At 46.5% G+C, this 21771-nt stretch overlaps 1 protein-coding gene across 4 annotated transcripts in view; it reads right to left on the bottom strand.

Annotated features, from left to right (window-relative positions):
* The window catches only part of LOC137655816 (tubulin polyglutamylase TTLL5-like), a 179235-nt gene that overhangs the window by 73600 nt on the left and 83864 nt on the right, over window positions 1–21771 (bottom strand). The gene's annotated exons all lie outside the window — the stretch shown is intronic.

Here is a 21771-nt window from a genome sequence, read left to right as displayed (position 1 = left end):
CAAAGTCCAAGAAGCTTGTCTCGGTGTCGAAGAAGGGTCGACTCCGAGTCTGCTAGGATCAGCCAGTCGTCCAGATAACGGAGGAGACGGATGCCGTTCCTGTGCGCCCACGACGAAATCAGGGTAAACACTCTGGTGAACACCTGAGGTGCTGTGGAGAGACCGAAGCACAGCACCTTGAACTGGTAGGTCTTGCTGTCTAGGCAGAATCTCAAGTACTTCCTGGAAGACGGATGGATTGGGATCTGGAAGTATGCGTCCTTCCGATCCAGTGTGCACATGAAGTCTTGTGGTCTCACCGCAAGTCTGACCGTGTCCGCTGTCTCCATGCTGAATGGAGTTTGCTTGACAAACTTGTTCAGAGCTGAGAGGTCGATGACGGGTCTCCAGCCTCCAGACGCCTTCTTTACAAGAAAGAGTCGACTGAAGAAGCCTGGGGAGCAGTCGACGACCTCCTGGAGAGCATCCTTCTAGAGCATGGTCTCAACTTCTGCCCGAAGGGCTAGCCCCTTTACTGATCCCATGGCATAGGAGCTCAACGACACTGGATTCGCTGTCAGGGGAGGTTGAGATGTCGTGAATGGGACGCGATATCCTTGGCCGATCACGGAGACCGTCCAAGCATCGGCCCCATGTTGCTGCCACCTGTGCACGCAACTTTGAAGGCATCCCCCCACAGGTGGACACGCGGGGGGAATGCCACTCCTAGCGCTTGCGGCCGCGGCCGCTCCCACTAGGAGTCTTGCCTCCCCTGGAGGACTTACCGCCCCTCTTGTCCTTGGCAGGAAAGGGCTGGGGCTTAGACACCACTTTCTTAGCTGCCGGCGCCTGCTTCGGTGTCTTGCGAGGCTGCTGCTGATGTTGCTGTGGAGCTGGAGGCTTGTGGGGCCGAGATGCAAGGGCCCTTTGGAGGAGGGAGTCCTGACTCGACTTCCTCCACCTCTCCACCTCTCAGCTGTACGTTCCACGTCCTGGGGCTCAAACAAATTCCTCCCGAGGAGGGAGGCGTGTCTGAGCCTGTTGACGTCCACGGCGGGGACCTTCGGATAGATCTTCTCGGTCACCGCATCACGACGCTTGAGCACGGAGTTGACCCACAGGTTGGTAACCTGATGCGCCAGGAACTCGATGGAGCGAGTGCCCGAGAGGAGGAAGGTCACCAGGGCCTTCCTATTGCTCTCCTTAGACAGATCCTCAGAGCGCAATAGGATGCCCAGAGAACCTAGCCAGACATCCAGCCACGAATTGGCCTGCATGGCGCACTTCGCGACCTTCTCATGGCTTAGAATCTCCGACGCCGAGAATGTCACCTGCCGGGCGGAGAGCTTCTCAAGAGGAACTCCCCTAGTAAGCTCTTCTACCGAATGGTGGAGGGGAAGAGCGAGACTAGACTCCCCCATGATCTCAAAATACCTCCTCTGCTGGAGACGAGGAGGTGGGAGGAGTTTGTTCCCGGCAAAGGAACGACTGGAGGTAGCGAGTACTGTGAGCCGAGCATTAGCCCTGGCTCTGGCACTCTTCAGCCCCTGGGACCAGGGCAGAGCCGCGCTGGCCTTTGGGGGCTTCTGAGTCCCATAAACCTGATCCAGGACCGTGTCCTTGCCTTCACGGGGGGCGATCACAGGGTCCATGAACCCGTTGAGCTGTCTCATCAGGCCCAGGACCTGCCAGAAGGCATGCTCAGACTCTTGCTGTTCTCCACCCTACGGACTGGCAGCTAAGTCTCCTGTCCCCGGAAGCTCTTCCTGGGGAGATACGTGGACGTTCTCCCGGGGTCTAGCTGGTTCCTGATGAATACGTGCAGAAGACTTAGGCAACGTCTTGGAGTCCTTGGGTTCCCTCCTGGGCGGGATACAAGACTCCAGCAAAGTGGTCTGGTAGGCACCTTCCGCGCGAGACGATTCTCCTCCACGAGGAGGCGACTCCCCCCTTGGTGCCGAGGGGGAGACCGCCGCCTCACTGGACTCTCCCGAGGACAGAAAAGCCTCGTCTACGGGAGAAAGAGAAAAAGACTGCGAAGGGGACGGGGCCTTCCTGACGGACCTCTTGGGAACCAACTTCTCCCTGGGAGAAGTCACCACGAAGTCCACTCCTCTCCTTCTCTTCAGCGGGGGCGAGGCCGTCGCTCGCTTGTATCCTGGATCGGCGAGTGCCGGCTTCATAGCCTTCACTAACGCCCGCATCAAAGGACCAAACCAGGACTGCCGAGACACGGACACAGAGTCCGAAATTCCAGCTGGAGGGAAGGGGATCGGGCGATCCTTCGGAGTGGACACAACTGGACCTGCCTGTAAAAAAGGAAGGGGAAGAAAGTTGCCTTGACCTCTCCGAAGGTCCTTCCTTGTCCTGCAAAAGAGACCTACGCTTAGGAGGAGGCGATCCCGACTGCGACCTGGCAAGATGCGTCCCTGCTGCTGCCGCGAGCTGCGGAACCCGACGCGAACGGGGGTCATGCTGACGCTCGCACGAGGGTGACACGAAAGAGTCACGCGCGAGGGGCTGTTGGAGTGCGGGCGCGCAATCGCGCGAAGACAAACGAGCGCGGGAGCAATCGCGAGCGGGCGCGCAGGCGAGTGAGTGCGTGGGCGAGTGAACACGTTGGCGCGTGGGCGAGCTGGCGAGTGAGCGCGCTGGCGCGTTGGCGAACGAGAGCACTCAGGAGACCGCTGAAGGCCAGGGGACCGATAGTGTCCTGGAGACCTGTGACGCGTGGGCGATCGATGGCGCGTTGGTGAATGCTGGCGCGCAGGCGAGCAATGGCGCGTTGGCGAGCGATGGCGCGTTGGCGAGCAATGGCGCGTAGAACGTGCAGGCGAGCGACCGCGCGTGGGCGAGCTGATCGCAGGGGACCTATGTTTCTCCGGATCTGCTGGTCGCTGACGCGTAGGAGATCGCTGACGAGAAAGTTGACGCGTCGGAGATCGCTGTCGTGCTGGAGAACGCTGGCGAGCAGGGAGACGGCGCGTAGAAGGCTGCGCAGGAACTGTCGGCGCGACGCGCAAAGGCGAACGCTCGCGAGTGGGCTCAGGAATAGGAGGCGAGTGGGCGCGTGGGCGTGCAGGAACTCTAGATGTACGCGCAGGAGACAGCGCACGTTGCTGCGCAGGAGAAAGCTGACGAGCAGGATCGCGAGGGCAAGGAGAAGTTAAGTCCTTGCCCAAGTCCTGAACCGGAGTTCTAGGGCGCGTGGGCGCACAGGGCGTGTGGGCGAGCGTGGGCGCACAGGGCACGTGTCAGGAACTGGAAGCGCAGGTGCGCGTTGACGAGCAGGAGATCTAGTGCGCTCAGGAGACCGTTGGTGCGCTGGGCGCGCAGCAGGAACAGGAGGATGTTCGTTATCCTTAGGAGAGCGCTGGCGAGCAGTAGGGCCTTGATCATCAGAAGAGCGCTGGCGAGCAGGAGAGCGCTGGCGAACAGGAGAGCGTTGGTGTGTAACTACGCGTGAACGCGCAGAAGGGCGCGCAGGGGAACCCTGACACGCAAGGGAAGTGCCCACACCGTGTGCGACATCCCTTTGCCCCGAAGGGACCGGTGCCCGTCGGCTGACGAGATCAGGCTGCTGGCCGTCTACACAGGAAGTAGAAGGTCTGGAAGGCGTAGGAGAACGTGAACGATCCCCGGAGAGGTCTAAGGACGCGGCTGCTACAGACTGCTTCTGGTGAGGAGAGTCCCCATCGGAGGACGGAAGAGGAGAAGACTCGAAAAGGCGCCTCTTGACACCCTTATAGGGAGACGGGAGGCCCTTGCGGTGAAGCGGACGATGAGGCTTACGGCAAAGGCGGCCACGAGGGAGGTCGTCAGGATCATCAGTCCTCTGAAGAGGAGTCTCAGTCAGAGTGCTCCCCCGAGGGGGAGACTTAGCCGCAGGAGAGCCCGTAGCACCCCCTTCCCCCTCCGAAGGATGTACAGAAGGGGGAGGAAAAGCAAAAAGAGATTAAGGCTGTCAAAAAACGAGGACAATAGACAGAGACGTCTGTTCATTGCCCGAGCCAAAAGTGAAGAGAAGCAAATCACCGGTGTGTGGGGGGGGAGGGGTAGCAAGCTACCCCTTCCCCTACCTCCGCTAACTAGCGCGGGGGTAGTTAACCCTCGTTAAAATCTATTGGCTCGTCAATTTCAGCTACGCTGAAAGGTAAACCCCAAAGTAAATAGCGTGGTTTGTATTTCGGTTACGGAACAAAGCTTTTTTAAACATCAAATTAAAACGGTAAACAAAAATAATGTATGGCATGACAAATAAAAAGCCCTGATAAACCAAAATAGACAGCAACTTATTCTCAAGCTACATATTATATATATCAAGAACACATGGTTTCCTATTTTAATAGTTGTATAATAGACTGTCATTAAAAACCATCAACAACTAGTTGCATTTTTTGTGCATAAAAAATCCCCGAGATATAGATATGCAGGAGTGACTGTAGTTTCCAGCCTTGATTAATAAACTCGAGTGGGTTCTTGGTGGTATCAGGATATAACAATATAACCGACCTTGAATACTCTTACCAATTACATTTCTTTCGAGAAAATTTTGCAGGATAAGTTCCATTTTCAATTAAATGTAATTACTGTACAAGTTTTTTTTAAATGCTAGCTTTGGGTACGGAATCCCACCAACCCCAATTTAGGTCAGGTTAGATAATAATTTAGGTTAGTACATATCTTCTTAATTACCTTATAACTTGCAACATATCGGTGACTACATTCAACATAGAAAACAGAATTGCAAGTTGAGCCGCCATACCTGTATTGTACATATTTAATTGTACCAGTGTTATCTGCGTGGATGGGAACTCTTCACCAGAGTACAGGCATTCAGCTTCACTGTACTTACATTCTTTATTCAAATTACAAATTTGTAAGTACTCTTTCTTTAAATAGGAGAAGATAACAGGGTAAGCTGGAACACAGCTATAAAACTTTTAATGAGGTGTCAACAATTGTACCAGTAGCTAGCGGGGAACCACCACTACCTAATTCCTTCACTACAGTTCTATTTTGATTAGAGATAGGACTTCCGGGGGTTAGGTGATGACGGATAACATTAGTGTAAGGAACTCAAGTCTGTATAGTTATGAATAATGATATTTTCATAATAAAATAAATTTTTGAATATACTTACCCGCTGGTTATATAAAAGAGCTGAAGTCCCTGACGCCAGGGCAGAAAATTCAAATCTCGCGCTATCGAAGATACGCCAGGTGTACCAACCGCACCCTAGCGGTAGAACAGGTGGAACTACACACCAACTCCAGTTCTTCCATGCCTCATAGCCATACCATAGGTAGTCTCTAGAGGGGAGGAGGGAGGGTGTTAAATTTATATAACCAGCGGGTAAGTATATTCAAAAATTTATTTTATTATGAAAATATCATTTTTAAATATAAAACTTACCCGCTGGTTATATAAAAGAGCTGATTGACACCCCTTGGTGGCGGGTCAGAGACAGCTACATACAGAAAATTCACTTAAGGGTTACATACAATAAACTTAAGCAGTTCTCACCTGATAAGGAAGCTGACAGCAATGATACTCTGCCTCATTTCGTCCGCTATCCTTAAGAGATCCAGTAATCCACTCGGGCTGAAAATCTCTAGGAGCTGTCAAACGGTACAAACACCTATAACATGACAGGACCTCAACCAATACCCTTGTTCCGGGTGCACTCAAGGAACAAAATGACCACCTAGCCAAATCAAAGATTGCGGAAGACTGACGCCCAATCTCCACAAACAACCATAAAAAACGAGTTCCAAGAGATAGAAAAGGGGTATTAGGAAAAAAGGGAACGTAGTGGTAGATCATTCACCTACTATCGCATTAGCAGCTATAAAAGGACCCAACGTAAAAAGGTCCTCATAGCGAGTCTGAACATTCTTCAAATAATGGGATGCAAAAACAGACTTACTTCTCCAAAATGTTGTATCCATCAGACTTTGCAGAGAACGGTTCTGTTTAAAGGCCACCGAAGTCGCTACCGCTCTGACTTCATGTGTCTTGACTTTGAGGAGCCTCTGATCCGACTCATCACACTGAGCATGAGCTTCTCGAATCAACAATCTAACGAAAAAAGACAAGGCATTCTTGGACATGGGCATCGAGGGTTTCCGAACTGCACACCACAGAGCGTCTGAGTTACCTCTCAGATTCTTAGTTCTGTCCACATAACAACGTAGAGCTCTAACTGGACAGAGAACCCTTTCCAATTCATCGCCAGCCAAATCCGAAAGGTTAGAAATCTCGAAGGATTTGGGCCATGGTCGAGAAGGGTTTTCGTTCTTGGCCAGAAACCCCAGTTGCAAAGAACAAATGGCTTTCCCATTCCGAAAACCAATGTTCTTGCTTAAAGCGTGAACTTCACTAACTCTTTTCGCAGTGGCGAGGGTAACTAGAAAAAGGGTTTTCAAGGTTAAGTCCTTAAATGAAGCCGAGTGTAAAGGCTCAAATCTGTCACTCATGAGAAATTTAAGGACAACATCCAAATTCCAGGCGATGGGAGCCGTTTGAATCATCTTGGTCGTATCAAAAGACCTAAGTAAATCTCATAGATCCTTATTATCAGAAAGGTCTAGGTTCCTGTGTCGAAAAACCGTCGCCAACATACTCCTGTAACCTTTAATAGTTGATGACGAGAAGTTATGTTTAGTTTTAAGGTCCAAGAAAAAATCCGCTATTTGGGAAAGCGATGTACTGGAAGAGGAAATCGCGTTAGTTCTACACCATTCCCTGAACAACTCCCACTTGGACTGATACACCTTGATGGTTGAAGACCTTCTTGCCCTTGCAATTGCCTTGGCTGCCTTCTTCGAAAATCCTCTAGCTCTAGCGAGTTTTTCGATAGTCTGAAGGCAGTCAGACGTAGAGCTCGGAGGTTTTGATGATTTCGGGCCAAGTGAAGTTGTCTGAGAAGATCGGGTCTCATGGGGAGGCTTCTCGGGACATCCACCATCCATTCCAGTACCTCTGGAAACCAGCTCCTTGACGGCCAGAACGGAGCTATCAGTGTCATTCTGGTCTCCTCGTGTGAAACGAACTTCTGAATCACTTTGTAAAGGATCTTGAACGGAGGAAAGGCATAAACCTCCATGTGTGACCAGTTCATCAGAAAAGCGTCTATGTGAAAAGCTTCGGGATCTGGAACCGGAGAGCAATAACACTCTAGTCGTTTGGTCTTCGCGGTGGCAAAGAGATCCACGAGAGGTCGACCCCATAACCGCCACAGACTCTTGCAGATGTCCGGGTGCAGAATCCATTCCGTGGAGAGAACCTGACCTTTCCTGCTGAGTCTGTCTGCGCTCACATTGTTGACTCCCTGGATGAACCGCGTCAAAAGAGTCACCTTCCTTTCCTCCGCCCAGATGAGGAGCAGTCTTGCAATCTCGAACAGAGGCCAAGAGTGGGTCCCGCCTTGTTTCGCAATATAGGCCAGAGCTGTCGTGCTGTCCGAATTGACTTGGACTACCTTGCCCCTGATCTGCTTTTCGAAGCCGATGAGAGCCAGATGAATAGCTAAAAGCTCTTTTTGATTGATGTGGAGAGAGGTTTGCTCTACCGTCCAAGTCCCCGAAAGTTCCTGCTTCTCTAGAGTGGCTCCCCACCCCGAGTTGGAGGCGTCGCAACACAACACGAGGTTTGGGTTCCTCTGAAGTAAAGACAAGCCTTCTTTCAGTCTGGGCTCGTTGTTCCACCATTGAAGATGAGACTTGATGGAAGTCGAGATGGGAATGCAATCCCTGTCGAGGCTGTCCCCTTTCTTCCAATGGCGGTTGAGATGAAACTGAAGAGGACGCAAGAACAACTTCCCCAGGGTCACGAACTTCTCTAACGACGAGAGAGTCCCCAGAAGGCTCATCCAATCTCTGACGGAGCAAAGATCTCTCTTCAGGAACGTTTGTACTTTTAGGAGGGCTGCTTGGATTCTCACCGACGACGGAAAAGCCCGAAAACTCCGACTGTGAATCTCCATCCCCAAATAAAGAATCTCCTGGGATGGAATGAGTTGTGATTTTTTCGAGCTCACCAGGAGACCCAGTTCTCTGGAGAGATCCAAAGTCATCTTGAGGTCCTTCAAACAACAATCGGCTGAGGAGGCTCTTATCAGCCAATCGTCCAGATACAGAGAGGCCCTGATTCCCCTCGAATGCAGCATGCTTGCCACGTTCAGCATGATCTTGGTGAACAATAGAGGAGCCGTGCAAAGTCCGAAACAAAGAGCCCTGAACTGGAAGACCTTGTTTCCGTCCATGAACCTCAGATAACGTCTGCAGCTGGGATGAATCGGAAGGTGGAAATAGGCATCCTGAAGATCTAAAGAGACCATCCAATCGTCCTTCCTCACAGCTGCCAGAACTGTTTTCTGAGTCTCCATGGTGAACGTCGAGTTTTTGACGTAACCATTGAGCACACTTACGTCCAGAACCGGTCTCCACCCCCCGGAACTCTTGGGTACTAGAAAAAGGCGGTTGTAAAACCCCGGAGACGTAACATCTTGCACTTCCTCTATTGCTCGTTTCTCTAATAAAAGAGACATCTGTAGAAGCATGGCTTGTTTCTTGGGACCCTCTCTGTATTTGGGCGAAAGATCCACTGGATCTGTGACTAAAGGAGGATTGGTCAGGAAGGGGATCTTGTAGCCTTCCTTTAACACCTGGACGGACCAGGGGTCCGCTCCATTCCTCTCCCAAGCCTCCCAAAAGTGAGTCAACCTGGCCCCCACTGCTGTCTGAAGGAGAGGGCAGTCAGACTTTACCTCGGCCGGACTTGCCCCCTCTGCCTCTAGGTTTCCTTCCTTCTGGTTTAAAAGAGCCTCTCCCAGAGGGCTTCCCACGAAAGGACTGAGGACGAAACCCAGAAGAAGATTCCTTAGGTTTTCGAGAGGAGAAAGACGGAGGCAAAACTTTCCTAGTCGAATGAGTAACTAAGTCATGTGTGGCCTTCTGAGTGAGAGCAGTAGCCACCTCGCCCACTAAATCCTGAGGAAATAAAGAATTAGACAAAGGTGCGAAAAGAAGGCCTGTCTTCTGATAGGGAGACACTCCTGCGGAGAGGAAGGAGCACATCGTGGCCCTTTTCTTGAGAATTCCAGCTGTAAACAAGGCAGCAAGTTCGTTGGAGCCATCTCTCACACCTTTGTCCAAGCAGGACATCAAATGAACCAAACCACTAGTGTCCGTTTCCGTCATATCAGAGACCCTCTTACTCAAAGCCCCCAAAGCCCAGTCCAAAAAATTAAAAACTTCGAAGGCCCTGAAAAGACCTTTAAGCAAATGGTCGAACTCTGGAATGGACCACCAAATCTTCGTCTTCCTTAAGGCAAGACGACGAGAAGCATCTACCAAACTTGAAAAATCCCCTTGGGCAGATGAAGGAAAACTCAAGCCCAACACTTCACCAGTCTCATACCACACACTAGATTTAGAGGCTAACCTAGCGGGAGGAAAGGCAAAGGCCGTCTTGCCAAAAGCTTTCTTGGAGTCCAACCAAGAACCCATTAACTTCAAGGCCCGCTTAGAAGATCGAGAAAGAACCATCTTGGTGTAAACTGGAACCTTAGTAGCTTTACCTAAGATGAATTCAGAAGGCGGAGAACGAGGGGCCACAGGGGTAAAAGAATCCGGGAAAATTCCAGTCAAAATAAGCATAAACTTGCGAAGGTCCACAGCATGCTGATAATGCTTCTCCTCCTCATTCTCAGAGACTTCCTCAATAGGATTATCCTCATCCGACTTTTCCTCTGGTTCGTCTTCTGGCAGTGCAGCAACAGCTGCAGCCTGAACCGAAGGAACAACGTCTGGATGGGACTGCCTGTCAAGGCCAACATCTGAGTCAATTTGGTGGGGAGAAGTAGAAGTAGATTGATGCGAAACACGGACATGTAGACGATCATCCTCAACCAACAACTGCTTAGACCGCTTAGAATTCAACTGTTGTTGAACAGAAGAACGCTTGAAATCAGAAGGTAACTGTTGAAGATCGCCGCGAGGTCGCGTAAAGTCCGAGGACTGTTGCTGCGAGCGATCAAAGGAGTCAGGATGTCGCCGCTGTAAACCAATGTTTTGACGCGCCGCGTCCAAAAGTTGTTGCCGCGGGCGATCCACTACTTCAAATTGTTGCCGCGTCTCGTCCACTTGTCGACGCCGACGCTCTTCCCCGCGACCAGAAAACGCAAACTGGTCAACCAAAACTCTCTGACGCGACTCATCAAAATCAACCTGGCGTTGAACACTGTGAATGGGAGACCGTCTAAGTGATAATTCGTCAAGGCCATATACCATCGAACGTTTGTGCGATAACTGGTCTGACATCGAACGCCCAGACACAACGCCAACACTTGGTTGATAAGAATCCATCAACGAAGAGAGTTGTTCCTTCATAGACAAAAGCGCAGTCCATTTCGGATCAACAGAACTCCTAGAAGGAAGATTCGCACTAATGTCACCACGCATTTCAGGGGAAGAAAGCCAATCCGATGGAAGAGGAGGTGCATGAATAGTTACAAGGTCCGAATCGGAAGGAATCATATCCGCACGAACACGGTGATCTGAACGTTTGGCCGGAGTGCAAGCGCTGGGAGAACGGAAACGTTCCGGTGAACCCCACGAACTACATCCTGGCCGCACAGGCGATTCCCGACGCTGTGTGTTTTGACGCGCCGCGTCCAAATCAACATGGGAGCGTTTAAGCGGTCTCGACGCTCGCCGCCAGATCTCACTCCCCGACCCTTCATCGGAAGACGGGGATAACGTATGAACCTCACCTTTCCTACGATGAGGGTGAACGACCTGAGCTACGGCAACAGGAACGTTCGAGGGGACGTCTGCACGATTGATGATGCTTCTCGTTCCCTTAAGCCGTTCGACATTACTTCTCCCATGGGTTCGAGAGCTCGAAAGAGGTCTAAGGCTAGGTGAACGACAAGATCGTGCCGACGCACCCTCCGCAACACTAAACACATTATCAACACTTGTCACAACACCGAGAGAGTCACGATTCTTCGGTACCACATCAGACACTCGAGTCGACGCACTTTCCGCAACACTAATCACATTATCAACACTTGTCACAACACCGAGAGAGTCACGATTCCTCGGTACCACATCAGACACTGAAACACTTTCCACAGTTCCGATAGGATCACGGTTTTTCAATACCTTTAACTCTGAAAAGATAGTATTTCTATCGGCTGCTAAGGACTCAACTTTCTCACCAAGAGACAAAATAGCAGTAAACATGTCCTTCATAGTAGGTTCCTGATCTACCACCACAGGGGAAGGAACAGGATTAGGAACAGGTAAATTAGGTAAGGTTCTATCCACAGATCGGGAAGAACTACGCCTAAGTCTATCTCTCTCTAATCTCCTAACATAACGATCGTAAGTAACAAAATCATCATTAGTTAAGGAAAGACACTCATTACACCTATCATCTAATGAACAAAATTTACCCCTACATTTTACACAAATAGAATGAGGATCAATAGATCCATTAGGAAGTCGTGTACGACAACCCTCACTAACACACCTACGCTGAGCAGGGGAGGAGTCGGCCATTTTAAAGTTAACGTGAGAGACCGACAAGCAAAAAGTAAGGGAAAAAACAATAAAGAAAATCTCAAACAAAAAGATTTCAAGATAAGAACCAAGGAAAATTAATCAACGATAGCTTAAACTCAAAAAAGAACGTTGTACATCACCAAACAACTTCCCAAGAGAGTAAAAACACGAGAGCGAACTTCTGTATGTCAGTCAGCTATGACGGCAGAGAGAAGAACTGGAGTTGGTGTGTAGTTCCACCTGTTCTACCGCTAGGGTGCGGTTGGTACACCTGGCGTATCTTCGATAGCGCGAGATTTGAATTTTCTGCCCTGGCGTCAGGGACTTCAGCTCTTTTATATAACCAGCGGGTAAGTTTTATATTTAAAAATTAAAAATAATCTACCTCCAAATTTGTCATTTGTTCCGGTACAAATACAAATCCTCTTTCTTTACATAGGAGACACATCTACTTTTTACCCACGATGGCTCCATCTGATCATGAAAATGCATGAGATGAGCATCCCAACTCCCCATAAACCAGTTGCTTGACAGCCATACAAAGTGGAAAGTGAGAGCAAGAACTCCACTGTGACACCATCTAAGCCAAACATGAGCAATACGTTTGCGAATATACCGAGAGGTTTACCAGATATCATCTCCCTTTCGTGAGGAGAATGGGGACCTAACAAGAAATATCAATGGATATAATGTTATAGATACAAACTATATGGGGCTTGCCTACAGTTGATCCATTCCAGGTGACAAGGAGTTGGCTGTTGTACCCCAAGAGAGGAAAAGATGAAGCAAAGAAAACTCCAGTCATTCTTTCCAGCCACCCCAACCGAAAAGTGTAACCTCTAAACTTAAACAACTGCTTATAGTCCTGTGAAGGAGATAATGTAGCTATACAATTTGCTGAGCAGCTACCACAGGGCCTAGAGTAAAAGCTAGGGACGCATGCTGTGTCTTGCAAGTAGTGGGCTGTGAAGGTAGTTTAGAGTCTCCACACATCCGCTTCTAGTATGTGCATCACAGAAAGGTTCTTTATAAATGTTTACAACCCTAACAACATAAGCTCTGGGCCGTGCCCTTCTTTGTCGAAAGGGGAACGATTAATGGCCAGGTCAATGACCTACCTAATCCAGGAAGTGAGTGTATTATTGGTCACCTTCCTCTTGACCGTCCAAGAGGTAAAGGAGAAAAGAATGCTGGGTTGCCCCCTTAGTCTAAATAGACTTAGCAATGGCCTGAACCCGGATGGGCTTCGGTTGTGAGGCAGTGGTGGTAGGAGCCCTCTCTTAATACTGTACTCAGTATGTGATAGCCTATAAGAGTTGACGAACGAGATCTCTCTCGGAGACCTCAATGTCCTGTGGGTACTAGGGTGGAACGCATACCCCAGTGATTGGTACCTGCCTATTGGGTGATCTGAATGGGGTATACCTCTAAATCTTACCCAAAAAGAATCTAGTTCAGCAGCTCTTGGCTTTAACTTTTGTGCCTCAAGGTGTTATTGCAACCTGCACACATGCTCCAAAGGAGCGCGCTTTGGGAGCTGGCATCAGGAGGCAAATTGGAGCGGTCTTGCTAGCGGAAGCATCTCTGATCCCTGCTGTATGGCGTAACCTTGAATGTACCTGAGGGAGACTCGGAGGCACACTGATACCTCCTCAGGAATCGAGTCTTAATCAAATGTCAAAACGGCAGGATCTCTCGAAGCTGGCAAGGTGGCAGTAACCACTGTGCAGATCTCCTGCAACAAGAAGACCTCGCCAGAAACTGCTGTTGGCTCGCGAGTGGACTGCAAGCCTTGTGCTACAAATCTAAAGCATGCAGTACCGAAGTGTCTGATTGAGTAGCATACGCAACCTCAATTGACAAGATATGCTCAAGTGATTGCTAGCAAGCTGTTGCGCGGTCGCCCGGACGTGGGTGTGCTGTCGCAATGTTTTGGGTGTGCTGTTACCCGGTCATGGATGTACGGGCAGATGCGAGGCACAGGTGGGTGAATGGGGCACGCAGACATATGACAAACTGCATTATCAAGGCAGCCAGCCAGGCGAGTGCAATGATAATAGGACCTGGTGCACTTTAAGAGACTACAATGGCATGCTGGGCAACAAACTGGTCAGCAGGAGGATCGTGAGAGTGATTGTCCATGAGCTCCAGAGAGCTAGAGCGTGCTGGCGACAAATCACGCAGGAGCTTCTGAGACAGCCTCACAGACGAAGACAAACTCTCACACTTGAGAGGGCATCTACCGAAAGTCTCCAAGGTGTTGGCAGGCTCAGAAGGATGGAGACAGGAATGTATGTCATCATGCTGTGGGAGCACACTCAATCTGAAAGGATTGTGTGCAAGGGGAGCATTACCCAGCAGATCCTCAGGCGAGAGAGGATCTGCTACGGAGGACGAAGGTCAAGGTGAAAGAGACTGAGCAAAAAGGAATTCCTCCTGTCAGCTCTAGAATGGAAGTCCTGAAGTTAACCCTGCCAGGAGCAGAAACACTCTCCTACTGAGGCCCATGGACCAACACCAGTATCCTGTCCTTCAACAGGGGATGGCAAAATCCCAAGGAAAGTCACAAGAGAGACAAAGTGCCTTGGGATGCGTACTCCCCAACCAAGGGAAGGAAGAGCTTCTTGACTCAAGGGTTGCCCAACCCTCTTACTTGATCATCTCCTGGAGAAAGCCGCACAATAAGAGACAGGGGAGAGTACCAGGGGAGAGAATCCCTTTTAGACTTATTCCTCCTCCTGCTATACTACTCAACACTCATCGCATGGAGAAGCCTGTATGCAAGAGTGTCCTCTGCATGTAGGATAAAGTCGGTGAGGATCCATCTCTACTTCAGACATGAAAGCAAGAGTGGCCTGCTATGCCCGGACAAACATGCATGTTGTGCATCCTCAAAAACGTAAACTTGAGAAGGAAAAAGGAAAAAAAAAAAAAAAGGTTAGCAAGTGCCTGTTCCTGGAGCACGGAAGCAACATCCACTCTCAACCACACCTGAAATCAAAGTGGAGTTGCAGTGAATGGGGGGAGGGCAGTGTTTCCCCCGCTACCCACTATAGTAAAACCAAACGAAAGTGGCGGGTGAGACACAGAGTATATCGTGTGGAAATCTGTCGATTTCGGTCATTTTACCTGGACAGGGTGGATTAGAGAATTCCTGAAACAAAAGATGGATTAAGGTTTTAAAGGGGAGAGGCCTCGTTCCGTCAGTCTTCTTCATAGGATTGTTTCTCAATCTTTAATTATATATATATATATATATATATATATATATATATATATATATATATATATATATATATATATATATATATATATATATATATATATATATGTATGTATGTATATGTACACACACACACACATATACATATATATATACATATATATACATATATATATATATATATATATATATATATATATATATATATATCACGAAAGTTGACACGTGATGAGCATAAATATGTAGTATAGCCAGGAAGGGAAAATTAAGAGACTTGATTGGAGTTAGTAGTTTCATCCATTGGGGACATCATTAAAATCAACAATGAAAATATATATACAAAGACATAGTATTCATACAGGAGAAGGGGATCCAACAGGTGTCAGTTTCTTGATAATTCAATAAAAGTCAGATTTTAGATAAAAGAGTAATGCCGGATTATCGGAAAACAGACCAGAGCTTAGGTCAAAAATTAAATCCCACAATCTAGCCTTTCATATCTAAAGCCCTTGAGGAATGAATTTTCAGCTTATAAGATTAGGACTCCGATCGTGTCATCAAAAGCCATAAATGTCACTTCAAACAAACCTTGTTTATAATTGGTATTTCATCTCTCCGTATATAAAGTAGTGATTCGGATAAGTAGTAGACAGTCAATTGACAGTACTTACAATGGCAAATTCTACAAAAAGCTTTCTCTCTTCTTCAGCCAAGGAAATCGTTGATAATGTTCACAGACATTTTACTAAAGAATAGAAAAACAATGCTCCTTTAATTGACGCGACAAAAGGTTGTGATCGTACCAGTGAAGCAACAGCAGTTCCAAAAAGGACTGTTGAGAGAATCATTAAGGAAGAAAATGATTTCGAAAAAGAATTTGGACAACGTATGTTCAAAGATAAGAAAAGAATTCGTCCTCGACCAGTGATCGATCTGGATGATTTTGACAAGGATGCATTACGTCGAATAGTGTTAAAGTTCCGTGTTAGAAAAGAGCTACCCAACATAACTACTGTTTTGCAAGAAGCCCGCAAAGACATTAAATTTAAGGGTTGTCGTAAATCTCTTAGAAAAATCTTGCATGAAATCGGATTTCATCATGGGAAAGTGAATGGCAGAAATTTTTTATTAGAACGAAGTGATGTGTCAGCTGCAAGGAATAAGTTTTTGCATGTTATGAGGAAGGTATACGAAAACGAGAATCAGACTATCGTGTACCTGGATGAGACGTGGCTAAATTAGAACTATACTGTTACTAAATGCTGAAAAACAAAAGAGAGGAAAAAAGCAATAGGGGTTAACCCCCTACCGGCAAAGGGGCTATACTGATAGTCGTGCAGGCCGGTACAAAGGAAGGGTTTGTGCATAATGCAGCATTAATTTTTAAGGCAATCAACGATGGTGATGACCATAACCAGATGAATAGCAAAGTATTTGAAGAGTGGTTTCAATCGCAGCTGCTACCAAACATCCCGCCTTCATCTGTTATCGTAATGGATAACGCATCCTACCATTCGGTAATCATTGATAAAGCACCGACGATTTCGTATAGAAAACACATTATAAAGGAGTGGCTGATCAAAAAAGGAGAAATTTCGACAGATGACTTACGAAAAAGTGAGCTTCTTGAAATGGTGAAGTCAAGTTCTTCTCGAATAGAAAAGGAATATGTGATAGATAAAATGGCCTGTGAAAATGGTCATAGGAGAGAGAGAGAGAGAGAGAGAGAGAGAGAGAGAGAGAGAACGAACTTTGTTGTCATGAGGGAAGCAAATTGCACATAAAACTGTGATTGCAAATAATTCCAGTAAACTGATAATTACAACTATAAAAATGGAAATGACCAGGAGTTGAAAGGTTAAGAGTTAATTGTCAAACTCGTCTCGAAAAAAAAGCAGGATTAGTCTAACACGCTAAATCAGTTAATCCGCAGGTCAGATTCTTCTTCATATCTTCAGAGGGGGGTCTTGAAGGTATGCTGTCCGAAATATTTTGATGTAGATACGATGCATTGAGAAAAGAGCTTCTCTCACCCGCCACTTTCGTTTGGTTCTACTATAGTAACAGACAGTACGGTTGTTGACACCTCGTTATAAGTTTTATAACAGTGTTCCAGCTTGTGATATTATCTTCTACTATGTAAAGAACAGTGGTTTGTTTTTGTGTCAGAACAAAGTTTCATTACAAAACGGCTGTCAGACAAATTGTTTCCAGTGAATAGAAATAATTGTGAATCTCTTAATTACAGTGGGTAAATGGGGATTTTTGAGCATATAGTGTTATATGCAAGCTTGTGAAAGGTTATCTAGATTATACATGATTAACTGCTAAGAAATTCCCCCAAAAAGATTACTGTACAGAATCAAACTTGGTATATTAATTTTTTTAGACATGGTAGGACCAACTATAACCTCTTCCTTTTTCATACTTGTCAGATAATATATTTTTAAACTCTTCTCCAAACCTTCTAATGACTTATATCCCATTTTCTATTAATATTAAAGCTTTTTGATGACCTAACGGAAACATCCCTGCCTAGCGTTCTGCCAGACTCGGGTTCGTGACCCTCTCAAGCTCAATAGTTTCTTCAAGAGTCTGCAACCTCACCATCCTTTCAAGCAAAGGATGGGGAGTTTTGTAGAGCATAGAGGTCTACCTGCTGAGCCATCAGCACCCATTGCTTGGCACTCCCTGGTCCTAGCTTTGATGGAAATGGGGCTTGAGCACTGATCATATATACTATGGTCAGTCTTTAGGGTATTGTCACTGTTACTTTCCTCTGTCATTCATGAGTGGCCCTTAAACCTTTTAAGCTAAACATAGTACAATGCCATAGACTATGGGTAGTCATAGGACATGACTTAGGATTAGTTATCTCACAAAGGCACTTTAATCTTAATTAGTTAGGCAAAGCTCTTTGATAAATGTTATGAGATTTAACTCTTTAAAACTAAATCTACACATTCATTGAGGCGAAAACTATCAAAAAAAAGGACTTAAAACTGTCCAAAATCCTCATGACTGACAGCACCTAGAAATCACAGACTGAGGAGGAATTGAGAGAGGAGTCAGAAAGCATGTAGTTAATGCAGGGTTGAAATGGAGATTGCCACACATTCAGGCAAATAAGGATCCATTTGTGGAAGCAGCTAGGGGTTTTGATGGGCATATAAGGCCTGTAATACTTTATGCACTTTGATAAAGTGTGACCTTACAATGTTAAGACTGAGGCCCGCTTTACACAAGGGGTTTGAATCTGTGATGTTTTGTCCACGCGAATTAGAAATCAATGCGGCCCTTCACACGCTGTTCGTGCAAGAAAAACTCCGGACTGCTCTAATGGCTCACGACCTTAAAACAAAAAAAAAACCTGGAATCAGGAACCGACGGATTTTGGGTTAAGCTAAAATCTCAGTGACGAAGGAGAACAAGAACTGTCTTCAGAGCTCAGCATGAGCAATGCTAAGATGCACACTAACCCGTTTGGTGGAGGCTAAGGTGAGCAAGACAACAATTTTGAGGGTATGGTTCCTGTCTAAGGCAAGCCTCACGCATTCATTAAAGTACCTTTTTAAGGGCCCGCAGACTTTTAGTAAAGTTCCAGGGCGGTGGTCTCACCTTCATTGGAGGACAGGACTGCTCAAAACTTTGTATGAGCATATTGTTGTCAGTCCTGCTAGAGAGGAAATTTCAACCCCTTTCACCACTAATCCTAAGAATTAATAAAAATTTGGCTATCAATGGAATAGAGGCTCTGAGCTGTGGAATATCTAGATGTGAGATTTGCACAACGGGGTGAGGAAAGGAGGCAATTTTCTTGGAGTCTTATTTAGAAGTAGAAGGTCTAGGTGCCACTCCACGAGGGGCCATTTCAGGGCTACTACAGTATTTATATTGCGGTTGGGAGTGGACCGGACTCAGTTCAAGACACTCCTTATCAGGCAAAATGGCAGAAAAGTGTAGACATCAAGGCTGTCCCAGGGGTGCTAGAAGGCATCCTCAAATGCTGCGTCTGGGTCTGCTACAAGTGAGCAATACAGTATATCGGAAATTTCCTATTTAGGGACATTAAGAATAGGTCGACCACACAAAGTCAGGATCTTGTTCACTATCTGAGGATGCAAAGTCCATTCTGATCCAACGATCTACGCCCTCCTGCTCAGCATGTCTGTCGTTATGTTCATCATGCCAGGAATAAAGCGAGCTATCAGAATAGAGCTGAGCACTGCCTCATCGTGAATCTTCACTACCAGTAGGCAAAGCTGCAGAGAAACAGTACTACCTTGTTTGTTTATATATGGAGCGAGGAAAGACGCTCAAAACTCCAACGGGTTACTGTGGCATCTACGTTCCTTGTCTGTCAATGGTCCTGATGCTAGGTGTTGTAGGAGGTGAGCTCCCCGACCTCCCTTCGAAGTGTCCATGAACAAATGAAGTTCTGATGGAAGTGATGGCTGGGTGAGCCTTTTAAGTTTCATCCCCTCCAGCCACCACTCCAGACCAAGTCTGGACGCCTCCCCTATCGGAACTAATGAAAGAGGAGAGTCACTGTCTTGTGACCATTGAAGAGACCACAGGTGGAGACAACCACTTGGAACGAAATGTTCAAGGGAGGCTTGGTGTCCGAGTAACTTCTGCCAAAGCTGTGTTGGCAGATGGGAAAGCCACCTCTTGGAAGCGCGCAGTCTGTCCTAAGATGGGAAGACTTTTCCCAAAATGGTGTTGATGTCTTTACTCTGATTCACCATAATCCTACTTCTCCTGGCATTTCTTAGAAATAATGTACAGTACTGTATACACTTTGACAATTAGGCTACTAAGGTGTAAATAATGGTGAAGAATATTTGACTGAGTGTGGTTGATACTGTCAATAATGTGCTATACTGTATATGCAAGGTCTTTAAATGCCAAAAGCAGTAAATCAGTTTCCTCAAATTTTAAAGCCCTAATTTCGTCTATGTAGAAATCTGTGAAAAGATGCGTTAAGGCACTAGGCACTTCCCTTTTATAGAAGAACCAGATATGATTTGCATTAACATCACTAGTGGATGACATCACAGCACTTCTATGGGTCCCTTTCCAGTTTTATAGTGATCTTTGGTCTTGTGCATCAAAGGACCGCACCCACTCAGACTCCTGGGGAAGAGCAATGGGCCTCTTCCCCACAACTGACTTACCTCGTCCCCTACTCTGGGTAAGGGAAGGTGGTTGAGAAGCTCCATCCGACGAGGCATCGGAAGAAGTAAGCTGCGAGGAGAGGCTCGGCTTCCTATGTGACCTCTTGGACGCCTTCTTCTTCTTGGTGCCGAAGCGCACCCACTGCACCTCGTTCCAGGACTCGCACTCCGGACAAGTGGCTGTAGGAGAACATAAGCCACCCCTACACGACGAACACAGAGGAGAAGGGTAGGAAAGGGTATAGAATGAAAACACTGGGTCCACGTGGGGACCGCGTAAGACACAAAGGGTCGCACTGGGTAAGGAGAGAGCGTCGAGATGTTATCGCGACGCGACCAGAGAACTTACTGGAGATCGAGACCTGAGCAAGCATGCTCTCTGACCCGGGATTAGCCTCAGGGCAGGTATCACTCCACCTGAGGTTACCCCTCATAGAAAACGGGAGTAGGGTAAACTACACAAAACTCTGGTCGGTTGGGAGGAGATCCCAGATACTCCTAAAAAAGTAGTTCGAGGTAAGTACTCCGTGTTGGAACAAGGAAAAATTAATCATATATGGTTTTTCTTTAAAGTGTTTGGTGATATCATTTGTTCCCGCACTAAATACAAACCTTTCAGCTCTTTACTATGGAGATAAATTTTGGCAACAGCTGCAATGTATCTCAATAGTAAAGAGCTTCAGGTTTATATGGTTATGAAAAATAGAAATTATTTCCAAATTTGTCATTTCCTGAGGGCTCTACCCGTGGTGGTTGTCACATTTGCCTCCTAAGTTAGGTTAGTTCACAGTATAACCCTGTTTATAATTCATTTACATCTTCACAGAGCCATCAGACATCAGTTCTCTTTTGTAATGGCTTACCGCAGAAGTTGTTACAATATCAGATATGTCATAGAACAGTGACATTTTTAATATATAAATGTTAACAATAAATTTCTAACAAATTAAAAATCGTCGTAAAAAATCTTCAACTTCCGAAGAAATGCTGCAAAGGGAAGACCATCACGCTAATGTCCATTTGAATAGTCAAGTTTCACATAAAGTACGATTCCTGCAATGGCCCAAGCGAAACAAGTGGGTGTTTATATTTCTCTAGTAATTAATGTACTGTAGTCCATAGAGTCGTTAATCCCATCGCTGAACCGACCTGATTTCCTAAATCTAGTCAAAGCTGAATTTCGATGGCATCATACACTTTCAATTTTAAACAGTATTTGCTAAACTAAATTTCTTTCAGGCAGAGAGGGAGAAGATATGTATGCTGAATACCTGAAAAGAGAATACAGTAGTTCATTGGTTATTTGTATAACCCTTTCGACCCCAAAGAACGTACCGGTGCGTTCTAGCAGAACACTTATTTACATGTTTTTTTATAACATTATGAGAAACTTCAGGCATTTTCCAAAAGAATGAGACCAACCTGACCTCTCTATGACAAAAATTAAGGCTGAGGGAGCAATTTAAAAAAAATATATAGCAAAATGTGCTCGAAATTTAACCTTACCTTGGGGGTAAAAGGGATAAATAACCCATAGCCCTTCCATGGAGAATAAGGTGTTCCAGGCCTTTTTAAAATTTACCTGTAATCATAACTATTGCAACCCATATTTTCAAGTTATAAGGCTAACTGAAACAAGATGGAAGGCATGAAAAACCATATTTCACAAAGCTGGGATACAACCTAACCTAAGTTAGCGTATTTTATGTTAAGTCGTGTAGCTGTGTTGGCTCCACATGCGAAAAATAGTTTTTACTATTCTTCATGTTTCACTCATCTTTATAACTCGAAAAATATATTTCTAACTGTAATAGACATC

Source organism: Palaemon carinicauda, chromosome 16, assembly GCF_036898095.1.
Source record: "Palaemon carinicauda isolate YSFRI2023 chromosome 16, ASM3689809v2, whole genome shotgun sequence".
Classification (NCBI taxonomy): domain Eukaryota; kingdom Metazoa; phylum Arthropoda; class Malacostraca; order Decapoda; family Palaemonidae; genus Palaemon; species Palaemon carinicauda.
Note: the sequence above shows the minus strand (reverse complement) of the source record. Positions and strands in the feature narration are given on the sequence as shown.